Source organism: Pogoniulus pusillus, chromosome 9 (genome assembly GCF_015220805.1).
Source record: "Pogoniulus pusillus isolate bPogPus1 chromosome 9, bPogPus1.pri, whole genome shotgun sequence".
NCBI classification, from domain to species: Eukaryota; Metazoa; Chordata; class Aves; order Piciformes; family Lybiidae; genus Pogoniulus; species Pogoniulus pusillus.
The window spans coordinates 10,355,341-10,372,843 of record NC_087272.1 but is presented as its reverse complement, the minus strand read 5'-3'; the positions used below and the strand labels follow the sequence as shown (position 1 = coordinate 10,372,843).

Below are 17,503 nucleotides of genomic sequence, written 5' to 3'. Positions count from 1 at the left end.
AGTGCCTTCACCTCAATCTTGTCTGAGATACCATAGGAACAGATACAGGTTTCTCAGTTAATATGCCAAGGTAGATTTACTAGTCACTGTGGGAAAGACAGGGATACACTCTCCCTCTTCCCTCTTATTACTTCTTATCTGTATGAGTTTTAAGAACCAACAGGGCTCGCTTCCTCTGACATCCCCTAGTGCAACCCAGTACATCGGCATTAAGATATGGGAAACCACTTCAAACTCAAATCATCTTCCAGACTATCAATTTCAGTTACTCAACCCAAGTCTGGCTCCTGCCTTCTCCATTATAAATGTCTTCATTTTTCCTTCTGTGTGACTATAGTACAAGGTATAATTGTACATCTTTTAAGATCAGGTTAATGGCAGGTAAGCAGATCTATTGTGTGAAGCATGCCATTTTTTGTTTCATAATCTAATTATTAACACCTGACTGCAACTTCCTCCATTAACATGATTTGCATAAATAATATATGCAGAGCAACTTAGCATCACAGAATCACAGAATTTCTTAGATTGGAAAAGACCTTCAAGATCATTGAGTCCAATCATTAGTTTCACACTGACAAGTCCTTGACTAAACCAAATCCCTCAGCACAACAACTAATCACTAGGAATAGCTAGGGTTGGAAAGGACCACCAGGATCATTGAATCCAACCTTCATTCCAGCATCCTTCATCACTGGACCATAGCCTCAAGCACCACATCTGCTCTGCTTTTAAACACCTCCAGGGATGGCAACTCCACCACCTCCCTGGGCAGCCTGTTCCAGTGCCTGACCACCCACTCAGGAAAGAGATTCCTCACAACATCCAATCTCAAATTCCCCTGACACAACTTGAGGCCATTTCCTCTTGTCCTATCATTAGTAATTTGGGAGAAGAGAGCAGCTGCAGCCTCACTACAACCTCCTTTTAGGTAGTTGTAGAGGGCAATAAGGTCCCCTCTCAGCCTCCTCTTCTCCAGACTAAACAACTCCAGTTCCCTCAGCTGCTCCTCATAGGTCATGTTTGCCAGCCCTCTCCCCAGCCTCATTGTCCTCTGCGCTCACTCCAACTCCATCCTAGTCAGAGGTTACTCACAATTTTTATTAACTCCACTAGCACATATATGAGCCACAATTTTTTCCTAGCCATGGTCTATAAACTCATCCTGATCACATTTTTACTGACTGCACTGAAAGTAAACAAAATCAAGTGATCTATAATGAGAACCACAGAAATGGCACTTACTAAGCAGCTAAGGATTTATTTGATTAAAATGATATTATTACTTTACATTTTATGTCTACCCAGACCCACTGAATTTTGGTTTATTGTGCCACTATGAAATGACATCACAGACCTATAGCTGCTCTTGGAAATAGGCTTCTTCACCTTTTCTAGTAACTTAATGCTGATTACATAGAACACAGAATCAAACAGGCTGGTGGCGACCTCCAAGATCATCCAGTCCAGCCTAGCACCCAGCCCTAGCCAGTCAACCAGACCATGACACTAAGTGCCTCATCCAGTGAATTGTTACTTAGCAAGAAAAGCACAGCTCTTTTTTCCTTAGTTATTTAGTCATTTATACATTAGTTAGAAACCAGCAACAAATATTGCCCTGCTATTGCAATATACCACATCTATTCTGTTGTTTTGCAAATGTACTATGACTATTTAAAACACAGGAAAAACTTTAGTGTATTTCTACACTGACAAATGGTTTATCTACATTGCTATCATCATACAGTGCCCCAAAAAGTCATGGTTAAGCTACTTCCCATGCTTAACCAATGCCCCTCTATCCTGAAAATGTGATTTTAGTATTTCACCCTGGTTTTCCAATTCAGATTTTACAATGGAGGAAGGAGCAAGAGACAACCCCAAAATGTTAATGTGACCTTCAAGATACTAAAAAGCAAGTCTCTGCTGTGTTCTTTGTCTACTTCCTCTCTCCTTCCATGGGCTCTTTTTCTCTCTTTCTGGTGAAGAGAATAATAACTCTTAGAGGAAAAAAACAACCAACCAAACAAAAGAGAGAGTGCAGAAAGGCAATAATGATTACCATCATTCCGTAAGCCATGCTGGATATTAAAAGAGGCCAGAGTGTGAAAGAAGTAACAACGGCTTTAAAGCAGTAAAACAATAGCTGCAGCATGTGCTCTCTGTGGTGTCTTTCTGTTCTGAAACGTCCTCTGCATCCTTTCTGGCAACCCCCACTATTGGTAATACAAAGCTAAAGCTGCTGTTGTCACAACTTGTTCCATCCAAAAGTGGAAAGCAATTTCACTCTACAATGACACATGGACAATGTTTGGCAACCCATCTTTATGCTCAAAGCAATATCCATTCTCATGCCCTTCACCCTCTTGTCTCGGTTTGCCCTGGCCATTCATGGAGGCTGTCTGGCAGTTGTTAAGAGCCCAAGTGTCAAATTCTGGAATGAAGTTTTCCAGGACTGGGAAGCTGGTATTAATGCTGACCTATGGATTTGGCTAAGCAAAGCAATATATATCAGTTAATGTAACTGGCAGTTTCTAGTTAGTCATCTCTCTAGGCACTAATTAGATGTTTAGAGTTCCATGATATGCCATCAGTGAAAAACATTCTTAGCTAGTTAGCAAAGCTACATTAAAGAAAGGAGATGTATTATCAGCATCTTAAATTGCAGTCTGTTCCTCTTGCATCCAAAAGGAAGAACTGTATGTTCTATGGGTCATGACAGGTTTACTCCAGCTTAACTCACAGAAACTAAATGCACTGAAAAGGCCAATCAAAAGCCCTCTATGCACTACTATTCTCACTGCACTTTCCCTTGCTGTTGCAGTTCAGCTTCCATTTTATGTTCTGTAGTCTCACAGCAATACAGAACCTTTTGGCCTAAAGGCACTGGCACATTCAAATACTTATCTAAAGAATAAATAAATTACTTTTCTGACATTGGTGCAGCATACTGGACACTTAGTTTTATGGAGCAAAACATAAATGGTTTAGAATCCAAGTATTCTTGCAGATAGATTTCTGAGGAGTACTTTTATGCAAGTGGAAAAAGAAGAGGAATGGGACCCATCCATTTTAATACCCAGAACCACATTAGTGACAACAAATCTGAGAGTGTTTTAGGGGTCTGTGGATCCACAGGGGTAATCTGCAGTAACAGATGGAAGGGGGATAGAGATATGGGGTAAAATTTTACATTCCATGGTATTTGCTGTGAACTTCAGATGAGTTTTTTAGAGCGAAGGCAAGCACAAGGAGAAAGCAGTTGACTTTCCTGCAGTGGTGATTGCTATGACACTCTCATATAGATTACATAGAAAACTCAGGCCAGAGGGCCAAACTCCCAGTTTACCAGCAGTGAGGCAGGGCCATTTATTTTATGGGCTGCTACAAAATCCCTTTGGCATTTATGCTTTGGGTAAATGTCAAGGTAGCTATCAAGCACCATCTCCATTTTCACAGTAGCAATGTTGCCATTTCCATCTGGCAAGCATTGTGCAGGCTGAACTAGGTCTCTTGTACTGTATCTGTGTTATACTGGAAGTGAGAATTTGCCTTTACATCAAGGGCCATATGTTTTCAAGATTTTAAATTAAAACTGCATAGCACTGGCCATGCACAACTCTAAAGTGGTAACCACTGCTTGCTGTACCCTCTGATTGGTGTTCATGTGGATTACACTTTAATATTAGGCAGGAAGCTTAATTATAAAGGATTATTAGCAGATCATGAGAGTACTGCAGCAAGATGGGTCAGGCAGAGTAGAATATTAAGAGCTGCCTAATCCTTGACCTCTTTCCTCGTATCACTTCAGAATCATCATGCAAAGAGAACCACTCACAAAACTTTGCAAGGCATTTTTTTTCCCCTTTCCTCCCCCCTCCCCAGTTTTCTCTCAGAGGGCTATTGCTGGATCTCCTGAAGCAATCTGTTTGGCTGATAGGCTTTTTAGGACAGAGACCATGCGTGCCCTTCATATTTTTGGGGACAGGAATAGGTTTCCTTCACGCTTTAGCATCTTGCTAAACGTACCTTTGGAGTCAGACAGAAAATGCCATGCTTTGTATTGTGGAAGTCCTGCAGCAGTAAAGGCACTTTAGAGGACAGGAGATAACACGTGTGAGGGATGTTTGGAGTCAAGATAAATTATGTGTATATAGAAAGTCTATCTGAAAAGAGGTCATAATAAAATTACAGTAGAATGTAGGACTAGTAAAGGCAGTCAGGCTTTACTTTGGTTGATAGGAGTGCCTAGAATACAAGCAACTCTGTTTTTTTCTGTAAAAGGATGCAGCATGGTCTTAAAATAGCACTTATGTTGGCTTTTGTCACATTAACTGTGGGAACTCTGGTGGAAATACATTTAGGTACTTGAAGACCATAAGTTCAGAGATAAGCTTGGCTGATACCGTGAACAGCTTGCCTGAGAGGTAAATTACATGCAGAAACTAAACATGACAGCCAAAGATAAAACACTTATTATGATTAATACCAGAAGATGTAACAGGCTTTACTCACTGCAGCCCCAGGAAACCTCACTTTTACCAGATAATGTTTACAACTCCAATTGCACTCACAGGGCAACCACATGCTTTCTTAGGAGATGGTCTCTTATCTCTGAAACTTCTCACTCATGTGAATTTCAACTTCTGCATTATTCACGGGAAGGCTTCAGGAGATTTTCAAGGCGGTAAGATTTAGGCACCTATTCCAAACCTTAAAAAGCCTGACAGCATGAGAAATTGTTAAGCATGTTGTGGGTGAGGAATGTCAGTCTTCTCCTGAGAGGCTTAGGCCATGAAGACTGCTATATTAACATTAGTCATGTCGGAGGTGGCAAGTGAGGTCCTCTCCAATGTGCACACCGTCTCTTGCAAATACCTGCACAAACGACCATGCTGCAATCCTCATCTCCTATACTTATAAATGATAAAATGCAATCTCCAGGTAAAATGCTGCAAGGTGTAAGACAATATCAGAACAAACCCCTTCCAGCTTAATTTTAGCATCTCTATCAGTTCCCTTTAAGCCATCCTCGCTTAGATTTTTTAGTTCCATTCCAAAAGTGTATTTTCAATAAACAAAGTCCTGCTTGAAAGCAATCAACATCACTTCTTTCAGCTCAGCACAAAAATGCAATTACTCTCTCACATTAAATTTTGCTCCAAAAGCAGATCATAATAAGTGCCTATGCTAGAGGATTAAGATTCCAACATAAACCAGTAGGACCCATTGAGAGGATTTCCTTCCAATTTTTGTTAATGCAGCAGATAGATAATACTGATATTTTTTTTTGTTTCCTTTTTATAAAGGATGAGAGAAGGACTAACAGTGCATAAAACAGAACAAAGAAATAGTAAAACCAACAGACAACCAATATGGAGCATCAGTGGATAAAAGTAATTCCTGTATTTTGAGGCACCAGACCAATTCTACAACACTAATTCTGAGCTTTAGCTCCTGGAAGGTTAAAGGCTGGACCAGAATGGTATTTGATAATGATGAAATGAATTAAAGAAATTCATGGGAGGACTCCTGAATGTTGTTTTTAAATAATTCTTTACCTATCAAAAACCTAGTGTACCTAAATGTAAGCCAGAGAGAAGATCTCACCTTCTTCTCACACATACACATGGGAAGAACAGAAAAACATTATGTGCCAGGGGACAGACATCCTCCTAAAAATGCTTCCCAGAGCCAGGAATCTGCCCTCACTCAGCTGGGAAGACAGTGGTGACGAGACATCAGCGAACTCAAGGAGGGCAAGCTACAGCCCTTTCTGTGTGGCAAATGGGAGCAGAATGTAGATTGATAAGAATGATGCTGTCAGTCTGGGACTGCTCTCGATCAACATAACCAGTGCTTGAAAAACCACGAGCAGCTGGAGGCTGGAGACGTTACCCCTCTACCCCTTCAGCCTTCCAGCCCCCCCTGACCCCATGCTGTCCGCAGGGCATCCTGCGAGCGAGGTTTGCCTGAACCAGGGTCAGACAGGGCTGATGTCCCCATGTCACTCCTAGGCCCTGGAGAGTGGATGGGGGGCTGGTTTAGCTGATTTCAGTGTAACAAAGCTGCATATAAACCTAAGTCTTTCCCACCGGTCTCTAACAGTCTGTTTGAAACACTGAAAAATCTATCAAGAGCTGAGTGGTTTTTTTTCCTTTTTTTTTTTAAAGTGTAATAAAAATGAAATTAATTTGTTTGATCTAAAATAAATAAGATGTATTTGTTGAGGAAAACAAACAACCCAAGACCACCAACCAGTAAATTGTCTTTGACTTAACAACAACGAGAACTATTTTCCCTTGTTTTCATGTGCTTGGGATTGTCACTATCCACCTCTCTTTCAGAAAACTAAAGTACTACAAAGAATGATAGAATCCTGAAATCAAAATCCAGCAGCATGGTCACGGGCTTATCTCTTTAGTAGTCTTTCTGAAACTGAACAGGCCAAAGCTCCCCAAAGGCAACCACAATTTATTCAGGTCTTAACTGAACGGCTTCTCTGTGATCCTAACAAGGTTCTCTTTCACATTATTCTTTTCTGGCCAGTGAAATGCCTCAAAAGCCAAAAATTAACTTATGGCATTATGTAGTAGCATAATTGGATGATCTTATGACATTATGTAGTAGCAATGGAGAAAGATCTCATGAGATGGGCCCCAAAACTGTGCATACTGCCAACACCATGGTATTTCAGGGAACAAACCAAATGCAAAACCAGAGTCTATTTATCAGCTTAGAGAATTGCTTAAAAACAACACTGAACTTGTATCAAAGCCCAGATAAATAGGTCATTTCTTCTTTCAGGTACAGCCCTCAGATCACTGTCACAAAAGCAATAGATAGCAAAATCCAAACAAGTGAGTCAAGAGCCCTTTAAGATGGGTGAGTCCCACCACAATCAAATTCTACCAAGCCTGGTGTTAAATTTCATTCCTCAGCACTGCATCTCTGCATCTTTTTAATCAGCTCCAGGGACAGGGATACAGCCACCTCCCTGGGGAGACTGCTCCAGTCTTTGAGAATCCTTTTAGTCAGGAATTTTCTTCTAAGAGCCAACCTAAACCTCTCCTGGTGAAACTTGAGGTCATTGCCTTTTATCCTATCACTTGTTACTAGGGAGAAGAGAGTAACCCCCATCTCACTCCAGCCTCCTTTTAGGTAGTCATAGAGTGAGAAAGTCTCCCCCTCAGCCTCATCTTCTCCAGACTAATGAACCCAAATTACTTCAAGCCACTCCTTATGGACCTGTTCTCCAGACCCATCACCAGCTTTGTTGTCCTTCTCTCTGATTCTTTTCAGCACCTCAATGTCTTTTCTGCAGTGAGTATCCCAAAACTGAGAGGAGAAGACTGAAGGATGAGCTCATTCATGTTCATAAATATGTGAAGGGTGAGCATTGAGAGGACAGAGCCAGGCTTTTCTCAGTGACGTCCAGTGACAGCACAAAGGGCAAGGGCAAGCTGGAGCATAGGAGGTTCCACGTGAACATAAAGAGGAACTTTTTCACTGTTATGGTGACAGAGCAGTGGGGTTGTGGAATCTCCTTCACTGGGGACATTTAAAATCCACTTGGATGCATTCCAGCGTGATCTGTTCTAGGTGGTCCTACTCTAGCAGGGTGGATGATCTCTTGAAGTCCCTTCCAGCCTCTAATATTCCATGATTCGATGTGGCCACACCAGTGTTGAGTACAGGGGGACAATCACTTCCCTGCTCCTGCTGGCCATGCTATTTCTGATCCAGGCCAGGATGCTGCTGGCCACCTGAGTACACTGCTAGCTCGTGTCCAGCCAGTTGTCAATCAACACCCCCAGGTCTTTCTCTGCTAGTCAGTTTTGCAGTACTTGGCCTTGTTGAATCTCATACAAGTGGCCTTGACCCATTGATTCAGCTTGTCCAGCTCCCTCTGTAGAGTGTTCCTACCCTCAAGCAGATCAACACTCCTTCCTAGCCTAGTGTCACCTGCAAACCTAGTGACAGTGCACTCAATCTCCTGATCTAGAGCAGGGATAAAGATAGTATTTTTACCTTGATGTTTTTCCTATTACTTTTTTAACCACTTTTAACCTATTCTAATCATCTAAGAAATTGGTTAGATCAGTAGCTAGTAATGGTGGGTGGTTTGGTTTGGAGTTTGTTTCATTTTGGTTATTTTTTTTCAAACAAAAAGGGGTTTATTTTCTCCCTCCCTTTTGGAAAAGCAAGCCTGTACTCACATATGTCTGTGCAGTAGTTGCAAATTATAGTATAGGCTGGTTATTATGAGGAATTTCTTCCCAGAGAGAGTGACTGGCATTGGAATGGGCTGCCCAGGGAGGTGGTGGAGTCACCGTCCCTGGAGGTGTTCAAGCAAAGCCTGGATGAGGCACTTAGTGCCATGGTCTAGTTGAGTGGATAGGGCTGGGTGCTAGGTTGGCCTGGCAGATCTTGGAGGTCTCTTCCAACCTGGTTAATTCTATGATTTATACAAACCATTTCACTCCAAACAGAAACAACACAGTATATAATTTCCCGTCAATAACTAAACTCCAAGATTTTTTTTCCTGATTAAATTAGGCATTTAATCATTGCAGCAGATTTATTTTCCTGTTTGTGTTTTTTATTAATCAAATCTGTGCCATCTGCCTCTGTTTATCTGCTTCCTCAACCTTTCATCTAGCACTGTATGTTTATGTTTTAAATGCATATTAGCTTTCGCAATGGAGTTTTTTTTAACCAGAGAACGGTAGCTACAAAGATGATTGCTGTCAAAGGATCTCCAAATGGAGTGCAGAAAGCACCACTCCACCCAGGGAGGTGGTGGAGTTACTGTCCCTGGAGGTGTTCAAGCAAAGCCTGGATGAGGCACTTAGTGCCATGGTCTGGTTGATTGGACAGGGCTGGGTGCTAGGTTGGACTGGATGATCTTGGAGGTCTCTTCCAACCTGGTTGATTCTATGAACTCTACGAATACCATGGTACAGAAAAATAAGGCATAAAATCATGTAACAGAAGAGGTAACCAAAATAATACTTCAGGAAAGAGAAGACATCAAAGCAGAGTGGCAGAACACTTAAGAGACCTACTTCTACCCGAGCAGGGATGTGAGATTAGATATACTCACATGAATAATTCAGAACATGAAGACATTTCAGATCTGTGGGTCTAACAAATAAAACACACACTTTACTGCAGATTTCTCCCCAAATGGATATTAAATGTATTCTGTAATAGCACAGAAGTTACAAAACAGACATAGATGTATCTAATATTTATGCATAGATCACTGTGATCTGCTCTAGGTGATCCTGCTCTGGCAGAAGGGCTGGACCAGATGATCTTTCAAGGTCCCTTCTAACCCTTGAACCTATGATTCTATAGACTTCAGCTGACTCTAGTGGGTTTGTGTTGTTCCGTTTTGTGGGTTCCTTTTTGTTTGTTTGTTTTTTCCCCCTCTCAGCATGAACAAAAATCACAAAAAAATTCATTCTGAAATTCCCTATTGCACTTTTAAGTAAGTGTGTGGTGGTTTGGGTGTCAACCCCTAACACACACACTTTGGAAATCACCCAGACTAGACTCAACCAGCTCTGGAAATTGAATGAAGCTTATTATTTACAGCTTAGCTCAATATACAAGCAGAAGTGACTTATCTATGTTTGGATTCTTGTTCTTGCATCTCTCAGCAAGCCTATGAGCGAGGTAGACATCACCCTTGCTTTCCTTCCACAGCCTGTAATCTTATTCTTCTCACCAAAACACTCGAGCTAGCTTCAAACTAGCACAACGTGGATCATTAAAGGGAGTACATAAAGACCCAGACGGATTTATCCTGTCGAATTTCGGGTGGTGTTATCCTCCCCAAATGACTGAAGTTAACAGAGACTGTCTTGTAATGTGATTTCAGTATGAAAACCCCCCACAACATCTGGCAACTTTTAATGCCGAAGGAGTGGATAATAAAACTTTCTCTTCTGACTTATGTCGTGGGCTGTCATAAATTAACAACTTTCACACAGTTTTCAACTATGTTAAGATATTGGAGTTCAGTGGAAGCTACCTATTGCAAATCCAAATTTTTTACTAGAAATGGATTTGTTTGGCAACTGATTTTTACTGAAGGTACACAGGCAGATGAGACATATATCACAGTATCACCAAGGTTGGAAGAGACCTCACAGATCATCAAGTCCAACCCTTTACCACAGTGCCCAAGGCTAGACCATATGAAGAGTTTAGATCACTGTGATGCGATGCAACACAATCAAGAGCCCTCACCATCCTCTAGAGGATACAATTCCTTTCTAGAGCTACAGCTCATAGATTTTGTGGTAATAGATGAAGAAAAGGCTGTAAAGGTAGGGAATTTTTTTCCTCAAACAGTATCAATGGAACAAAAGGTGTGCAAACCACATATCCTTTCTTTCAGGCTTTTTTACATACCTCAGTGAAATTTACTTCTGATTTTATTCATTATCATGAAATCATTCTTCAAAATACCATTTTAGAGGTATTTTGAAGATCTGCAAAGATAGCACATTTTTCAGCTGAAATGCAGAAGCCTTCTCCAAAAAAAAAACCCAAACCAAACAAAAATAAACATAACAAATAACACCCCCCCCCCCAAAAAAAAAGACCCACAAATGAACCCAAATCTCTCAGCAAAATGACTGCAAAACATTAGTTTTAATGGAAAACTCACATGCAGCTCAGTTGATATTTTCACTGAGCAGCTGAGTTGCTATGAAATATTAATGAGCAAGTGCTTGGAGGTGACCAGAACAGTAAGCACACACAACAACAAAATTACCTATGAGCAACACCAACTTATCAGTCCTGCCCAACTCTTTTTCTAATGATCCTCTCCAGGCCATTTACAATAAGCCCAAATTTCTTTGCTACAGGCGACTTATTAATAATAGAGAGAGACACAGAATGAGTTTCCAGAGAGGCATTATCTATTTTTCTGTAACATCAATTGGGAGGAAAATTCCACCAAGCAAAGGCCATCCAACGGGCAATGAGCACTCTGAGCATGTTACTGGTAGAAAAATGACCTTGGTGTGTATCAAATCCATGTCTCCACGCTGATCTGGACAAAGAGGAAAGTTTAAGGGTTGTGGCTCTGGCTCTTTATCAAGTTTAAATCTTTACCAGACAAGATTCCAGTTGAAATCCAAATGCATAGGTTCTGAAGGATTGGCATTTCTTCTAAATTACTCTCAGACAGCTTGAGACAGGTCTAATTTCACTAAACAAGTGCAAGCCATCCTTTCAGCGTGCTCTTGCCATGTGTCCTGAGCTGTGATGTACATACCACAGCCACTCTCACACCCCCACTCAAAGTGTCCCACAGGTGCAGCTACAGCTCTGTTCAACAAGTCAGCCACCCAAATTCCTTCCTCCCCCCGTGCAAGGATCTTGTGCTCCTCTTGGCACATGGGATATTTCATTAGCTTGATCCAGCAGTCCATTCTGAACTGTCTTATGCTAAGTATAAAGGAAAGACAAGGTTTTGTACATCCAAGCTCTCCATCACTGGACTAACTACATCCTCAGCTCAGTTCATGTCCTCCTGGGTAAATATAGATACAGGTTTTGTTTCTGCTTACCAGATGTCTTATCTCTTCAATGTCAAACCATTTTACTTTAGGGCCTAATTCTGTAAAGATTCACCACCCTGCCTTCTGGGCCTTGCAAGACTTTGTTTTCATCATAGGCATCATAAGCCTGTCAGCAGCTCTTTGAAAAAAATGGGGGTCTGAGTAATTGGAAATTACTTGTCAAGTCTTAAAAGAGCAGCCCTGAAAATATTTCTCTTGTTGTTGTACTACTTGCAAAACCCCACATTATGAGATCTGATTTTATAAGTTAAGAATCAATTCTCTCTTCTTCATTTGAGGAAGTTCTTCAGCATGAGAGTGGTGAGAGCCTGGAATGGGTTGCCCAGGGAGGTGGTTGAGGCCAGGCTGGATGAGTCTGTGGGCACCCTGATCTAGGGTAGGGTGCCCCTGCCCATGGCAGGGGGGTTGTAACTAGATGATCCTTGTGGTCCCTTCCAACCCTGACTGATTCTATGATTCTGGATTGCATAATACACTCTTCTTCTGCTAAAAATCTCAGTTATTCATTGACTTTGGATGTCTACTATCATCTGCATTTTTATCACAGGCAAGAATAAACTGACATAGAACCTATAGCTCAAAAACCACTCCAGATCTGAAGCCAGCAAAACTTGAATCTACCTCTGGATTAGATATCGTGTGCCTTAAGCAGAGAATATTCACAATAAGAAGAAAATAGATGTAATAATTAATGTAATGATTTAGTCTAGGCTACCCTGTCCTAGCAGGGGTGTTGGACTAGATGACCTTTAGAGGCCACTTCCATCCTCTACCATTCTGTGATTAAGTGACTAGCTCTCAGCTGGGCGTGGGATTTATTCACCATTTAAATATATAAACCAGAAAAACAAACACAAAAATGCTAATAATTTCAATTTGCAGACTTCCAGGTCCCAGCTGGTGACAGAGGAATTCAGAAGCACTTAAATAGCATGTGGTCCTGCTTTCCCTCCTAGAAATGACACCTCCCCAAGTGGTTTTATGCTAACCTAGAGTTTCTTAAGCGTTACAAATGCTGAATCAGACCCTCACTGACCTCAGTGAGAGGTTGGAAAGCCAAAGGAACATTACTGACCCCAACAGGTAAGCATAAATTAGACCTACTGTATATGCACCCCCAAATTAGCCTAACACAGGGGTGTGCAAGTCACTGAATGTGGTAGGTGGAGACCGGTTCACTGCAAATCAGCCTTCTGTGCAAATGCAGGACTCTGGAGACAATCCTGCTTGGAAACCTGCAGGTTTAAGACCTGGAATACAAAACTCCCCCCCTCCTGAAGCACCCAGGGGATGCACAGTAGCTGCAACCGGCCTGACACAGCACTTGTGCACTGAAAAATCGATCACGGAGGGCTGCACGGCCTCACTACAGGGCACTGTGCCCCCCCTGTCTCAAAGGGGAACTGCTCTCAAGATGAGTAGGCATTTCTAAACTCTTTGCAGGATTATTAAAGCATGCTCTCCACACCAGATGTGAGCTCTGCAGTGGCAGCTGAACTCTGCAAGTCCACTGCAGTGTGCATTAGAAGAGTGGGAAGCTCTATGAGCACAGGAGGAATGTGGGGCTTGCCCATTTCTGCTCAATTTCAAACAGCACTTCTGTGAGTGTTTAGCAGACAGAGACATTTAGCTGTACATTTCTCTCTCTCCTCCCTTCACCCTCCCCCTCGTCTTTATTCTACTAAAGCGTTTCATGCATTTGCCACAATATTTCCTTTAACAAAATTCTTCCTGCTGCCTCAGAACCACTCACAACCTGGCACCTGGGGAACATTTTTGGCCGTTTTACCACATGCATCATGTCTAAAAGGAAATCTATGAGCTTTTTGACTACAAAGATAAAAAAAAAAAAGGTTATCCTTCCTCTGCACAGCTCTTTTTCAAACAGCAACAAAAAGGCTGCAGTGAAACACTACTGCGAAGTGTCTGCGAGTGTAAAATATCAGCTGATTCAGATCTGCCAAGTCATTTAATTCAGTCAGATCTTTGCCCAGCATTCTGGCAACAGAATCTCCTGTAACACAATCAAAACCTAAGCTAAGCAAGCTATGTTGCTTTTAATGAAGTGATGCACAACCTCTTTCTCTCTCATTCCCTGTTACAGAGTTTTTCACAATAAATTTCTTAAGATGAATGAATTTATTTCTGGACATAGTAGGTGGTTTGGGGTTGTTCTTTTTTTACTTCACATATTTACATGTCTATTAAAATACCATATGTCTGATAACACTATCTTTGTGTAGACTTCAGATTTTTGCTGACTTTTTCCTCTGAGAGCCTGGCTATCTTCACAAAGTATCCAGATAAGGAAAATTCATCATTTGTCATGACCTGAGCAGCTCACAAAAACAAGCTCTGCCAAGAGTTAAATTGAAATAGACTAATTAAAAGGGAAAAAAATCCACTTAATATAGAATATAAACAAATTGTTACACTTCAGCTTGGTCTGAAAACTAAAAGTGAGTTAATTTTCATTTGTGTTTGAGGCAGCTGATGAATCAAATGTATGGAAGCATCCTAACTTTTGCTGGATGTAAACAAAAATGAAGATTTTTCTGGGTGTTAAAAAGCAGTGCATCAGATGAGAAACTCAGGAATGATTTAGGAAGGAGGTTGCGCCTTTTAATTCCTTTCACAACCAAGCAATTCTAAATAAAAGCTCCATGGGCCCTTGCATGAATTATGGCCTTTGTCAAACATTGTACTGCCAGGTCACAGCCTGCCATGAATCAAATCGGTTTGGTGCAAGCTGTAAACTCCTATTTTACACTCCTCTGAAAAAGGGACTGGCGTGGGATGGGGGTCTACAACTAGGACATTATTTTTTGGCAATGAGACACAAACAGTCTATGCTTTGAAGGTGGAAACTGCAAATGAGAACTGTAATGTCAAGGAGTATTATAAAAGGACTAACAACTGGTTGAAGAAAATGCTACAAGGAGTCTGATTCCCCACTGCTTTACTCCATTTCCTAGTCACAGACATCGCTACAAAGCCAGTACGAAATGCTGACAAATTACTCAGGATGATGCAAGTACCACCTTGGAGGTGTTCAAAAAAAGACTGGATGAGGCACTTAGTGCCATGGTCTTGTTGACTGAACGGGTTGGACTGGATGATCTCGAAGGTCTCTTCCAACCTGGTTGATTCTATGATCATCAGTATCAGAAACAGTTTGATCAACAGGACCAGGGAAGCGATTATTCCCCTGCACTTAGCACTGATGAGGCTTGAGCATTAGTTCAGTGTTGGGGTCCTAACTACAAGACATTCAGTGAGGTTCTGAAGAGGGTCCAAAGAAGGGCAATAAAGATGGTGAAGAGTTTGGAGAGCAGGTCGGGGAAGGAGTGGCTGAGGAAACTTGGGGAGTTTAAGATGAAGAAAAGGATGCTGACAGAAGACCTTCTTGCTCTCTACAACTCCCAGAAAGGAGGTTAGCATGAGGTGGGGGTTGCTCTCTTCTCCCTAGTAACAACTGACAGGACAAGAAGAAACGGCCTGAAGTTGCTCCAGGTTTAGGTTGGATCTAAGAAGAGACCTCTTGACTGAAAGGGTTTTCAAAGACAGGAAGAGTCTCCCCAGGGAGCTGCTTGAATGCCCATGCCTGGAGGTGCTTAAAAGACACAGAGAAGTGGTGCTGAGGGACATGGTTTACCACTTAGCATGGCAGAGTTAGAGAATGGTTAGCCTCAATGATCTTAAATGCCTTTCAAACAAAACACTTCTATGACTCTATGATATACATATATATATGGTTATACAGACACATGGTTTACAGATACAAGGAAGCTATATATAGTTACACAACACAAGATGGAAATATCTACTTTTAAAATAAGTATTCACAGACTCACACATTTATTCCCCTTTTTACTACTGAAAAGTGAAGCTTTACAAAATCTTTTTTACACAAACAAATGAAGAGCAACTTGGGTAACTGGCTTTAGTCTGTATCTACTGGATAATTTCAGTATGTTTACCTCCAGTTTTAAGCCATGCTTGCATATCATTACCAGTGACAGTAAAGCACATATTTGTAGGTAATGCTCTAATCTCACAGTCAACTCCAATAATCTTGCACTGCGACAGGCTTCTAAATGAAATTGTTTTACAGTCCACGTGTCTGTGAAATACAACAGTTGTATGTGCACGGTAAAGGTTACAGTAGCACAATTTAGGTAGACTGAAAGGAAAAGGGTATGTACAGCTTTGCTGGATGTCACCAAAATTGCATGGGGAAAAAAAATGTGGTTTGCTGCAAATCCCCTATTCCTTAAGCCTCTGCCTCCATGGGGAGCTCATTCTACAGGAATTCAGTCTGACTTTCCCATGTTGCAAATAACACATACATGCTTCTTGTGTGAGCAGCTCTCTGCAGTACTTCTTTCTCTGTTTTGGAAGTGGGATTAAGCCCTACTAGTGAAATGTTGGATATAGTAATATTAAATCATAGAATCAACCAGGTTGGAAGAGACCTCCAAAATCATCCAGTCCAATCAATGCAGTGATTTTATACAACTGTCTGACTGTGGTACAGCTATTGGGAATTGAAATACTGGAACACAAGCCATGGACAGGCGAGAGTGCATGAATAGTGCTGAGCATGAGAGTGCTGAATAAAGTGGAAGGTTGGAATGACCTTAGAGAATGGCGTAACGAATATAAACAAATGTAAGGCTGGAGCCTGTGGTTTTTGCCTATCTCTGCTAACAGACTGCTCAGACAATATACGTGCTGCTGAGAGAATATGAAGAATGTCTACGCTAATTAGTGTGTAGTCCTAATGTAGTCCTAACGCATTTGTATGTAACCAATTAGAGTCTAACATGATTTGTAACCCTGTTATGTAGCCCTCTGATAGAAAGTACATAAACCCATGCTTGGGGTGCAATAAACTGGATTGGAACTTTCCTATGTTATGCGTAGCCCTGTCTCTTCTTATACCTATGGTATTGAGGCCTGTGGCAGTGAAACTAATATTATTAGGCGCGTATGTGGGGAAGCTAACACACCATAGCTGACACTGCATACATTCACAATTTGTCCAGAGGTAGAGTAACTTCCCTATGCAGAGAAAATGCAAAACCACAGAAGAGAACACAGGAAAAAAAAAAGCAACACAGAAGAGAACATAGATAATCTTCAGCCTGTATCTTTCCTTTTTGAATTCAATGCCCATTTTTCTGTACTAACTCATAGGCTTCAACCCCTTTAAGTTGTATGTGTTTTACTCACACGATCTCTTTGTTAGCAAGCAGTGTATCTTCTTTTTACTAACTGAATAAATTACAAGACTCCAACCCAGGAGAGTCTGTCATCATCACTATGTTCTGCAAAGGCTTTTGTAAGTAACTGAGTTCATATTAATAGATCTATGGACTTGCAAGAAGTGCAGCCAGATGCATAGAGTCATAGAATCAACCAGGTTGGAAGAGACCTCCAAGATCATCCAGTCCAACCTAGCACCCAGCCCTATCCAGTCAACTAAACCATGGCACTGAGTGCCTCAGCCAGGCTTTTCTTCAGCACCTCCAGGGATGGTGACTCCACCACCTCCCTGGGCAGCCCATTCCAATGGCATATCACTATCACCCTTGATCTATCTCTTTATAATATGATCCAATTCAGGATCTAGTCTGTTACATTATAAAAACCTCCCACATTGAATGATAGAATCAACCACGTTGGAAGAGACCTCCAAGATCATCCAGTCCAACCAATATTTAGTTGCTTAAATAATGAACAGAAAATACCTGTGAATATCAGGGCAGGTTCATTCTCCCCTTTATCCAAGGACCACGTTACCTATTTGTACGCAGATGACTGCAGAGTATTTACCATATCTGGAAAGCTCTCTAATCATTCATGTCAAGGAACATGCATAATCAGAGAGTGGT

The 17,503-nt window shown here is 41.4% G+C and overlaps 1 long non-coding RNA gene across 2 annotated transcripts in view; it reads right to left on the bottom strand.

The window, feature by feature from the left end:
• LOC135178421 (uncharacterized) overlaps window positions 1-17,503 on the bottom strand; it is a 191,680-nt gene that overhangs the window by 75,933 nt on the left and 98,244 nt on the right. Inside the window, exon 3 of one of the 2 annotated variants that reach the window (XR_010303518.1) lies at window positions 10,994-11,074. The exons of the other annotated variant lie outside the window; for it this stretch is intronic. This is a non-coding gene — a long non-coding RNA (uncharacterized LOC135178421). Of the gene's footprint in view, window positions 1-10,993; window positions 11,075-17,503 lie in introns of those variants that run through there. 2 annotated transcript variants of the gene reach the window in all.